The sequence below is a fragment of the Magallana gigas genome, chromosome 9 (genome assembly GCF_963853765.1).
Source record: "Magallana gigas chromosome 9, xbMagGiga1.1, whole genome shotgun sequence".
Classification (NCBI taxonomy): domain Eukaryota; kingdom Metazoa; phylum Mollusca; class Bivalvia; order Ostreida; family Ostreidae; genus Magallana; species Magallana gigas.
The window spans coordinates 9,259,472-9,271,954 of NC_088861.1; the positions used below are offsets into that span (position 1 = coordinate 9,259,472).

The 12,483-nt window shown below is 34.4% G+C and overlaps 1 protein-coding gene and 1 pseudogene across 2 annotated transcripts in view; one reads left to right on the forward strand and one right to left on the reverse strand.

Moving 5' to 3' along the window:
- LOC117692238 (putative leucine-rich repeat-containing protein DDB_G0290503) overlaps positions 1 to 12,483 on the forward strand; it is a 1,014,555-nt gene that overhangs the window by 83,319 nt on the left and 918,753 nt on the right. The window lies entirely within an intron of this gene.
- On the reverse strand, positions 3,770 to 5,852 carry LOC136271369 (flavin-containing monooxygenase 5-like; annotated as a pseudogene).

The window sequence follows — 12,483 nt, forward strand, 5'->3', positions numbered from 1 at the left end:
TTTTTTCCCTGCAAAACTAGATTCTTTCTTCAGAATGAACCATTCATAATGCCCTATAGTTTAAAAATTAATACATGTAATTAACATTTAACCAGTTAAGTTGGATTACTTTAGTACGCCCTTTATGAATCTTATGAAGACTTTTGAACGTATGTTGAAAAAAAAAAGCGAATAAAATGTCAATGTTACGAAAGCCGAGAAGGATCATTCGAGATTCGAAATTCGAAATACGAGATTCGAAATACGAGATTCGAGATTCGAAATTCGAGATTCAATATCTAAATTAACCAATCAAATCATGGATCTGAAACCTGTATCCTAGCAACATCAAACTGTTCTAAATAAAGATCATTCGTACATGCTTTTTCCTACAAATAAATGTCTTAATAGCTCTTATATAGTGGTTATAAAATAGTTAAAACAACATTGATGAATTAACCCCACACAGTATAAACAATTGAATTAGAAATAACACTGTTGGCTTTGCGAATCTAAGTGGTTTTGTTTGCCCTGTATGTATTTCCCCCCGAACAATTTTAACCCGAAGTGTATTCGCCCCAACTGTGTAAAAATCGGCTCGCGAAGAAAGATCTGTTTAATCTAAATGTTTTAGCTATGAAACGAAACTCAAAAAAATAATCGACATGTCAAAATATAGGTTATGATAAAGTTTTAAACCATAGAAGATATAATGATTTACAACCTCAAAGAAAAAAATCCAGATAAGAATAGTGTATTGTAGGGTATGGCAATGCCATTGTCGATATGAGAGAGAGAGAGAGAGAGAGAGAGAGAGAGAGAGAGAGAGAGAGAGAGAGAGAGAGAGAGAGACAGACAGACAGACAGACAGACACAGAGAGAGTTTTGTAGTGTCAAATTCAGTTTGATTTAGAATTTGAAATTGATTTGATTTGTTACAGGCATATATAGACAATAATTAAGCCTCTAAAACGAGAAAAGAGAGGAGGTAGCTAGGGTAGGGCAGACCAACTAGCAAGCTTTAATTTAAACGGTGTTAGCGCACCTGTGATTTACATCGACTCTCTCTCTCTCTCTCTCTCTCTCTCTCTCTCTCTCTCTCTCTCTTATCACCTAGCATTTCCTTTTCCGTGCGGGGGCTTGGGGTATTTGTGATGTCTTACATTAGCTAGCGAAAATGATAAAAAAAAAACATGAAATTTTCTTTAAATTGTGTGCGGATGTTGTACGCCAATAATCTGTTTTCAGTATATACATTTCAAGAGGGGGGGGGGGGGGGCGGCTATATAGTCCTAATTAATTTGTTATTCTGTCCCCACTTTGTTTTCTCTTCGTTTTCCAGGTTTTTTTTATTTGGCTCGGCAAATTAATATAAAACTTTCTGTGTAGCTCCTTAACGATGCACTGTAGATAAATTATGAGTAGTTTTACTTTTGATAAACAGGTACATATCCGTACTTGATTTTTAATTTGACTCTTATAATCGGATTTAATATTCCAATAATTATAGGGTAGGAAAGAGTAGACGGGACTTTTTTGCGCATATCCTACTGTACCATTCATTCAACACAGGTATTAGCACTCATCGAGTTCGACTTGCTTTCCTTTTCTTTCATCCACTGGATTTAAAGCTATTAATTTTTGAAAATATTTTGAATTTATGGCCTGATTATATATAAATTAGAGCTGCGCTGGTGCATATATTTACCCAAATGGACCAAAATATAACCAAATGAATCTAAAAGTTTTGACAAAATTAGTTTTAAACGTACGACTCTTTTTTTCAATTCTAATCGGGTATGTCCTTTAGAAAAATCTTGAACAACACACATTTTAGCAAATAGAACGACAATTGTTTCATTTTTTTATGGGGAGGGAGGTGGTGCCGGTAACGGACATGTATTTCTTGTGGCAGTTGTGCTATACTCTCATTTGTTATAATAGGTAATACTACATATTGATATAATATGAAAGTTTCCAATTACACTGTAGATAACTTCTATCACGCATTTTGACCCGTGCGATAGTTTAAAACAATTTTCAAAGTATTTAATGTAATTCAACCGATCATTTTTTAAATTTAATTTTCTGGATCCCCGCCTGATACGTCCGCCTTCTTGTATATTAGAATTACATGTACGTTGACCATATGTACACATTAACATCATCGGCTATGTTATGGGACGATAACATTTTTTATCAATGTTTTTGCAGGATATGTAACAAATAACAGCCTATTTGTGGGTTTTTGCACTGATTATTTGAGATAATTTGCCGCCATCTTTTATGCATTCCACACACCACTCACAGTTTCTTTATTTGGTGTTCTGTGTGTATGGCGACAAATTGGTAAATTTGCACCACTTAACCCTGTAGCTTCATCCTGATTACATTTTATCTGGCTAAGTGTAATGTAGTAGTATATTAAATACACACATCTTTGTTTGCAGTGCTTATTTACATCTTTAGAGATTTACTTACAAAAAAGTAAACATTTGTATGACTTATATGTAATTATTGTCAATTTTGGTGCGGTGGGGGGTAGGGGGGTAGGAAACTACAGAGAAACTTAACTTGGCTGTGAAACATATGCCTTTATTCTTTCTTGTTGATATATCAATGAATGAACTATAACAAAATATATGTACAACAATTAATTTTGAAATATTCATGCACAATCAAATAAAGGGTTTTACTGTTCTCTGCACAAGAAATCGGCAATGTGAACAAATTGGCACCCTATCATCCCTACCTTTAATTGTAGAGAGTAGGTATCCTTCTATATTGAAAACAATTCCAAAAGTAAGACTCATAATAAGTTGTTTACTGAGGAAAAGGAAAAAAATGTATTTATTAATAATTCCGTATGATGTGATAATATCTCATTGATTTGTTTATAATCATAGTACTAGTGTATCACTGTATGCATACATAAAAACGATAAGTAAGGCTTATATTTATTAGTGAAACAGGACAGATTATTTATATTATTTAGATACATGTACTTATCTTCATCCGGGGATCTAGAAAGGAGGGGGTCAGGGGATCTGGACCCCCTCCTCGGGAAAATTGGAGCTTATTAAATTTACATAGTAAATTTTTTTAAAATTGGCCTAGGACCCCCTACAGAAAAAATTAGCTACGCTTATTAAGTTCTCTACCATAACCGCATTTTTACACAAAAGAGGTGAATAAACCCGGGTTTTAAACTATTACTGGTGGTGAAATACCTTAGGGTTCAAACGCATCAGGTGGAAATGCACCAGGGCAAACAAAATCACTTAGATCCGCGAAGCACACTGCATTATTACTAGTCTACTTAGATATTCTGTGTAAAAGTAAATACAAATAATTATTTAGTAAGGTAGGGAGAAGTGAACATAGCATTTATTTGTATATAAGAGCATGTACGTATGATTTTTATTTAGAACAGTTTGATGTCGCTAGGATACATATTTTCAGATCCTTGATTTGATTGGTTAATTTAGATATTGAATCTCGAATTTCGAATCTCGAATCTCGTATTTCGAATCTCGTATTTCGAATCTCGAATCTCGAATGATCCTTCTCGGCTTTCGTACAATGTCGTTATTATGCACACATTCATTTTTTATCTTTAGCAACCTCTTATAATATTATATTTAGGTTTAAAAATAGGTGAATGTTCTCATCCTATGTATTTTAACACTTTTTCATCAGAAATATAAAAACAGGTTTATTGATTAATACAGTATGCAAAGTCCATAGCTCACAAAAACAGAAAATTGGACAATAAATGATTACAAGGTTTTTAAAACTTAACCAGAAAAGTCGTTAAAACATTAACAAACAAAAATCTCAATAGAAAGAAGACTGCGATCAGCAAAAGAACATTTTTAAGAAGAGACACATATCCGTCATATATTCCTTCTTGTTCGCGTTTACCCGCCTCACGGGATTGCATTGGATACCACGTACGATCATCCACGTGCTCGATTGCGTTTTTGGCACCCTCCCATTTCCCGAACCCTTCAAGGCGCCATTGAGAAGGGGTGCAGGGCCCAAAGACCAGCCTTCTCCACAAAGCATTATCCGTGAAAAAGAATTTCCACAGATTGGGTTTGCAGCCGATGTACTGAGCAATCTTGTCGACGTATTGGATAAAGAATACGGTGATAATGCTCTTCGCAGAAACGATGCCTTTGGATTTTAGTCTCGCGTTGAGTTCTTCCACCATCTTTAATCTTTTCAAAGCACTTGGCAGCTTGCAGTTTCCACTGAACACTCGAGTGGCCCATCTCGATTGCATTTCATTAACTGGAGGGAGACCTCCAAAAGGTTGTACGAGACCAATAATGGCAAGAGTAGCTGGCTCCAGATCGGCGGGCCACACAAGATCGTAAAGAAGAGGAAACTCTCCTTCTTTTCTTATGACACCTTTTTGGATGAAAGGAAAACTGTAGTTAAACCCGGTCGCCAAAATAACCACGTCGATGTCGTCAAGTTCCGTGCCATCAACAAACACCGCGCCATTTTCTGTGAACTTTTCGACTTCCGTTTTCATATTTACCGAACCCAAGAGGATACGGTTCGGCAGATCGTCACTTATGGTAACTGATCCCCCATTGAATGATGTGTGTTAGGTGAAAGTCCATACTAGGAATGGCTGTAGCGGTTGTTAATGCCGTGATACATGAACGGACGAAGATAGGGCCAAGGAATCCCTTGCCGAAAGCGAGTAACTGCGAGGTGGTCGAATGGCTGACCCCGCTTCGCGGCCCGCTGTACCACCCAGGTGCCCCTTCGTGTGCTGATGTAAACCTACAAAAAATGAGGGATTTCTCGACTCTGATTTTCTGAATCTTCTATTTTACATGACTTCTTTCAATTCAAATTCTTTTTTTAAAAATTGATTTTTTTTTTAGAAAATATTAATTATTGATATTAATTTCAGAACTGACATACATGCTTTAATCGACTGTTTGTTTTGAAAATTTGGTTCAAGGGTAGGGTAGTAAATTTTTTTTATAACAATGCTAAACAGTGTCTAGAAACTTACGTATTTTGCATGCCTGCTTAGTTCAGATGCAACATCAGCAGCGGAATTCCCTATGCCTATGATCAAGATATTTTTCCCTTCGAACCCACGGAAGTCCTTATAGTCATGTGTGTGCAATACTTTCCCCTTGAATTTGTCAAGTCCTCAGAATTTTGGAATGTTCGGTTCATGGAGGTGGCCATTGCAAACCATTACAAAGTTCACTCTTCTTTTCTCTTCTTTCCCTGAGGTCAAGTTTTTCGTTGTGACCATCCAATCACCGCTGTTCTTAAAGTCGTCTGCTTTCTCCACGAGAACCACTTCGTGGTTGAACTTGATATGCTTCATCAAACCAAAGTGTTCGGCGTACAGTTGCAGGTATCGTTTAAAATGTCTGTGGCCCATGAAGTTCGGAAACTCCTTGGGGATTGGAAAATCACTGTAGCAGACCATTTCTTTGCTGTTATTAATACGACAAGAGTTGTACACGCTTGGATAGCCATCCCTCGGTTTATCGTGGTAGTTCCAGAGTCCTCCAACATCTCCGTCCTTTTCGAAGCAGATTGGTTCCAACCCTTCCTCCAGGCACTGCTTCACCGAAACTAAACCGGAAACTCCTGCACCAACGACACACACAGTTTTTGCCATTCTGTTACAAAATAATGAAACAAAATAATTAAAAAAGAAATACTTATGAAGATAACGCACAATTCGTGTTATTACATGTAGTTATCACAATAGTTCTTGGTATTTGTGCCAAACATTGTACCTAGTGGGCCTACCTTAGACTTTATGTGTTCACTTTTCGGGGATAGAAAATTAGTTGAAGTGGTCGAACCAAAAGATGTAATTTATTTACAATCATGAGGATTGCGGTAATCTTGTCTGGTCTGATAAACAACAGTCTATGCGCAGTGAGGTTAAATAAGAGGTTTAGCAGCGGTCAAGCATTCGTTGCAAGAAAATTCCCATCTGGTATAATAACATTTTAGAAACATGTAGTTTAGGAAGTCGGGGAACTTTTTATAAAAAATTGAATCAAACACATCACTTATATCATTAGTAAATAATTAAACTCATAACTCATATTCTCTTAATGCACAATGTCAAGGTTGTGTGATAATGGTACTCCATATAATAGATAAACATTTGTGTGGAGTTCCTTAAACACAAAGTGTAATGATGGTGAAAAAAGTTTTCTTTAATGCAGATCGAGAAACAAAAAGTAATTTTTTTATCATTCGACGTTCTTTGTTGATTGGATGAGGATGAAGAATAATTTTATATAGATAATGAGAGAGAGAGAGAGAGAGAGAAAAGAGAGAGAGAGAGAGAGAGAGAGAGAGAGAGAGAGAGAGCGCTCTAAAATACCTGACCAGTTAAGCCCAGTGAGCAATATAGAAATACATAAAGCACAGGGAAAATTCACTATTCACATTCAATATGCAAAGAATCTGATCTTGATTTGTAAATACAACAATACATGTATGTGAGAATAATTTTCAGGAAAAGCTTCAAAAATGAGGTTCTTTTGTAATCACAATTTCTTTTTGATCAATGTAAATTCGCACCTAGATTTGTAAATACAAAGGTATGTGAGAATAATTTTCAGGAGAGGCTTCAAAGATGAGGAGTTTTTGTGTAATCACAATTTCTTTTTGATCAACGAACAATCGGAACTTCTCTGGCTAGCTCTTCGAGAAAAAAAAAACTAAACCACTCTTGTGGCCGAATTACGTACATTATTTATATTCATTCGTGACAGCAGTCAATTACGTAATGATACCACAATCTGTTATCTGTGGAGATTGTCTAATCTTGAAAAATAATTCCTTCAATGTAGAAAAAATATCTTAAAAAAGAAATATTAGCTTGTTAAACCAGTACTTTAGATTATTGGGGAACTACTTCATTTTGTAAAAAAGCAATTGACATTTGAAAAATAATGTAAATACATTGCTGTGTTTGTCCAAGTTCTGTCAACAAGGCCAGACAAATTTGCATTTGAAATCATGTAGATCCGAAAGGGAAAAAACCAACGCTGATTATCTGCTTCTTGTGTTTGGTTTACTTTAAGTTTGTAAATATTCAGAATAAATATTAATATTAGAAAAAGGTATTGACTTTTTGTATTCTATATTTGTGAAGCAGTTTCACACTAAGACACAGAAAAACTGGAACAGAAAAAAACCAAATAACCAAAAAACATTTTCCTTAATTTTTTAAACCGTCAAAATTTTTAAAAGGAATTTTTCCAAACAGTTTATAGTAAACTCTCGTTAGAAAACACAAAGACATATAAAAAAAAGATCTTCATATTAACGTACAAAGCTGCGTGGTGGTGGCCATTTTTAGACTTTATTTACCTCCTTGTGGAAGAAAAGCTCTGAGTACTTATAAAGATATAGGAAATAAAAGTAAGTTTACTAGCTGTACGCTAGCAGACCAGACAGATTGTGTTTCCTGGTTGAATTCAGCGTTGCGTTTCCCCTCAGAATGACTGTTGTAACAAAATCCAAACATGCAAAATTGATCAGGTATACGTAGAGCTTTTATAACGGAAGTACACGTTCTTTTTCACAAACTAAATGACTAAAGTGACCATATGCGTTTTTTAGTCTTGTAAAATTAACAGGGTATGGTACACATGTCTATATTAATGTGGATACAAGAACATTGTAATCAAAATACTTTAACTGTTTTAAAATTTTCAAATTTTACAATATCTGATCAAAAGATATGTTTCTATTTTGGAAGGGTAAAAACTTTAAAAGCCTTAGAGGGATTTGAACTCAAGACTAACAGATTTGTAGTTAACGCTCTAACTCATTGCTCTACGCTGTTAGGTAACAAATATGGTAAAGAAAAAATTCATAAAGTTGCTTGATTTAATTGTTTATAGCGATCGGAAATACGTCACAATACTGTAGATTCCTGCACGAGGAATTGATATCCGCATAAAAATCGCGAGAAACACATCTCGCGTACATGTATTTAAGAATCTCGCTTTTATTTTTCGGACAGATGTACACTAAATGAAACTATGATAGGTAAATCATATTTTCGCCATTTGATGCAAAACGGTTAAATCGCGGAATTAAGAACCCGCATAAAATAAGGTATCTACAGTATGTATGTGTCCTATACCACCTTAAGTCCATGTTTGATTATTAACTTTCCAACAACAAATCGGAACTGAGATAAAAATGCATATGTTGGTCAATTACATTATGTCTGTCAATTGAACTAAAAAAAGCAATAGCATTGTAATTAAAAAACGGAGATCTTCACCTTTCGAAAGCTAGACGCTCGTGCCTATTTTTAGAGTATTTTATCTCCTTGGGAAAGAAGAGTTCTATTATAAACACATTATCAAGATAGTGGAAATATTTATTTTTTTTGGTTAAATTAATCAATAGTTTTAGTTAAAAAGATGTTGTATGTTCCATCATTTTATTTCTTGCTGAAGCCGATTAAGAAGTTATTATAATTATAGTAATTATTAAACAATGTCGTCTGGAAATCCTTTATTGCAGTAACACTCGAAGGGGAGCGCAACGGAGCGAAGAATTCACAACTGCAGTTATAGACCCCATCTATGATTTTTGAATAATTCACCCATAAGGAGGCTACAAGGTATTTGCCAGTCAATTGAGACCTTATAAAAAATTTTCATTCTTTATTTCACGAACCACCCGGTTATTACAAAACTACAAGCGTTCGATAGATACATGAAGGGGAACGTAAGAAAAAAATATAGTTGGCTTAAATTCAACAGGGACTTTTTTCCTACCTACATAATTGACCTCTATGAATGTTTACGTTGAGATCAAGTAATTGTTTATTGTGCCATCTTTGCCTACTTAGAATGAATTCAACTGGAAAGACGAAAAACAGGTTTTCACCACAACCCATGGGATTTAAATATAAACTTACTCTGTGTTTATTCGGACCATTAAATTTGGGTTTCCTACGTGACTTTGCAAAAAGGTTTTTGTACTTTGCATGATACGTGGTAAGTCCCTAATCTGATCTTAAACCTTATCTCCATTATTTTCTTTTATAACCTTTATAATGGACTTCTTTTAAAACCTTTATTATGTTCTTTTAAATTTATTTGATAACTTTGTTAATAAATCAAACTACCAAGGTATCTTGTCATGTAACACAAATAAAGAAAACTATTGTAAACCAATTTCTATCCGCGGGAATTTATTTCGCTATTCATCGGAGAAAGCCTTTTTCGCATCAACTTATTTTCGCGTTCAGATCCTAGCCACACTCAGGTTGTTATATAAAAGGAGTGGTTCGCGTGAAGAAATATACACGGCAACCGAGCTCTCTCGAACTTTGCGAAGCTTTCTCGTTCGCGAATATAAATTGGTTATAATACAGTACTACTAGTTTTACTAGTTTTACTAGTAATTACTAGTAAGTTCACAAATAGTTTACTGGATGCACACGTTGGCAGACAGAATGTGCTTTCCTGGTTATATTCAGCGTTGCGTTTCCCCTGGTTTTGACCTTTGTAACACTATCCAAACATGCAAATCAAGTACATGTGTAGAGCTTTTTGAAAACCCTATCCCCTCCATCCTCCATAACTAAATAAATAAATATTTGGAAATTTGTCATGACACATAAGAAAAACAAACAACGATACAGAAAATACGCATTACAAAACATTGTAAACTTTTGTAAATACATGTATTAATTAAATTTGTGAATATTTTATTTTTGATGAGTTTCAGCTGAAGCAGCATTTATTCAGAACTATGGCACAGAGTGAGCGAAATCTATTCCTCATTATTTGTAAGTAATAATCAGCTTTACATGTACAATCATCTTTTATAATGCACTTGAGTATCAACATACAACGTTTCAAGAGATCTATAATTATTGATTACGTTAACTATTAAAAATATAAAATATTATATAATAAATATTATTTAGCGTTCATCTGTTTATGTTAATATATATTTTTAAAGAAGCTAGGCGGTGAAAAAAGAAACCATCAAATTATACTTCTTCATAAGATATTTTTGGCGATAAACTAACAGAGAACATCCACATATTTTATATTAATTTTTTATCATTACGGATCATCTAAAAATGGCCATGATAATCGAGCCCTCTTAAACAAAATTTATGCCATTTATCCAGCTGTTTAAATTCTAATTTAACGGAAACTGCTCTCTACCAAAAAAACCCGCTAAATGAAAGACACGTTTTAAGAGTTAGGTAAAGTATTCTTTACAAGTTTCTGTAGCCAGGAAGAAGGTTCTAGGATTCTATTCGATATATGTCATTCGAATTCCCTTTACTTCCACTGAGTCAAAACAACTTATGATTAACATTCCGTTTACTTATAGGAAATTTCTAGTTACTAAGCTGAGCTAAACTGAATTAGTTTATGAACGACAACTAAAAAATTCTTTAAATTGTAAATACACTGTCCGCCTCTCCCTCACAACAATTTATTTTGTTTGTTACAGACGCATTAAAAAACACTTACATGACTGAATAAGGGGAACTATTCATACGAGTATTAAAGACTAGGCGAATTACAATGCCTCAAATTGTCTTTCCTTAGACGCAACTATGTCAAGACGAGGCGAAACCGTTTGCAAGTAAAGAAGAGCGAGTATAATACGGGGCGAAACTTAAGTCTGCAATAACCAGGCTGAAGCTACATGTAGCAGCCACTAACAACAGCCACTAAGACCGTAGAAGCTAGCAGCCAATAAGAAAATTCAACAAAGTACTGAGAGTACTCGAACAAATTATTTTATTTTACTTATCACTTTATACGATGCATATAGTTTTTCTATGTGTATCAATAAGTCTACACTTAGGATAACATTATTTTCATAACTTATAACCCGTATAGACGTATTTCATTTCTATCCAACATAGAAGCATTTATAACTCTTATCCAGGCGAGCTTTACTGCTTCGGAAGTCGTCAATGCTCGTACAAACTATTGAGCATTAATCATTTTGATATTAATTACAATATGTCGATAATTAAGTGAAATATAATTTTTCTGTTCAAGTACTCTCAGTACTTTGATGAATTTCCTTATTGGCTGCTAGCTTCTACGGGCTTAGTGGCTGCTGTTAGTGGCTGCTAGCTTCAGCCTGGTGTCTGCAATAAATACACATGCTAATTCCGCTTTTGACAGTACGTAACTATTGTAGCAATAAACATTGTAATTCCATCTGGCCTTTTAAGGAGGCTGGATAGTCAACAAATCAACCATCAGATCTACCTTAAAATTTTCGACATGAAATCATGGATTGTTCAACCGTAAACTTATATTCAATTAAGAAAAAAAGCCATATATATTTTATTACCTTTTAATTTTGGGTATTTTCTGTATCTTTATATAAAGCTCTTCTTGTAAAGGAGATAAATACAATCTAAAAATGGCAACGACCATCGATCCTTCTTAATGAACTGGCGATATAAACGAGGGATGTGGCAATGCGCTTTGAAAAAAAATACGCATATCGTTTTCATATCAAAGTGCGTTTTAAGGTTAATTGATTTTTTTTTGGAGAAAGTTAATGCAATTTGAACAATTGTAGTGAGGTCTTTTTTTTTTAAAGAAATATCTTTTTCTCAGTTTTGCAGTATGTATGCAGTAGTACAAACGTCCCTGTTTTATATTGTGGTTATTAAAGGAAAACTAGTTTTTAACTTTTATAATAAGTTTAACACCTGGATTCTTTTATATTTTTAAATTACAATACATGTTACACGTATACGTATATACAGCAAACAACCTGGCGTAATCGTCTAACGAAGTTTATTATGGAAAGACATTGTTTACTTTTATTTAAAAAAAATCAGTCTGAGAGTGTTTTCTCTTCAAAAAATTAGGAGTATCATTGTGCGATAATATTGTAGATAAATCGACAACCCAGGCCATCTGCTGTAACAGGTGATCGTTTGATCGTGGCTGAGGGTTGACGGTGTAATTTGGTACAAATGATAAAATAATCTTGGGAGTTGGCAGAAGTCATACATGTATATGCAAGACATTTCTGTAGAAATCCTCTTATGTGAATTCAGATAGTATCCTTGACATTCAGTTATTTTTCCTGACCTTAATTTTTTTTGCGACCGACTCATGGAACAGTTAAATTTCATCAGAAGGGTGTAGCGCCCACGCTTCGAGTCCAGGAAGTTTTGATAGCATATTAATTAACAATAGAAGACTTATTGCCCCCCCCCCCCCGAGCAACATGCTTAATTGCAAGAAATATACCGTCAGGGTTTATCCATAATTATTAACCAAAATATGATTCCTGATCTTTAACCTATAGCGAATTTATTGGGATAATTATTCTGTGCTAAAATTTATTTATAAATATTCTTTGAATGGCAGTTTTAATATATATATATGTTTTCTTTTACAGGCAGTATTGTTATAATACTAACCGAAAACTGTCATATATCGCCACATGTCGATGAGTGCGGAA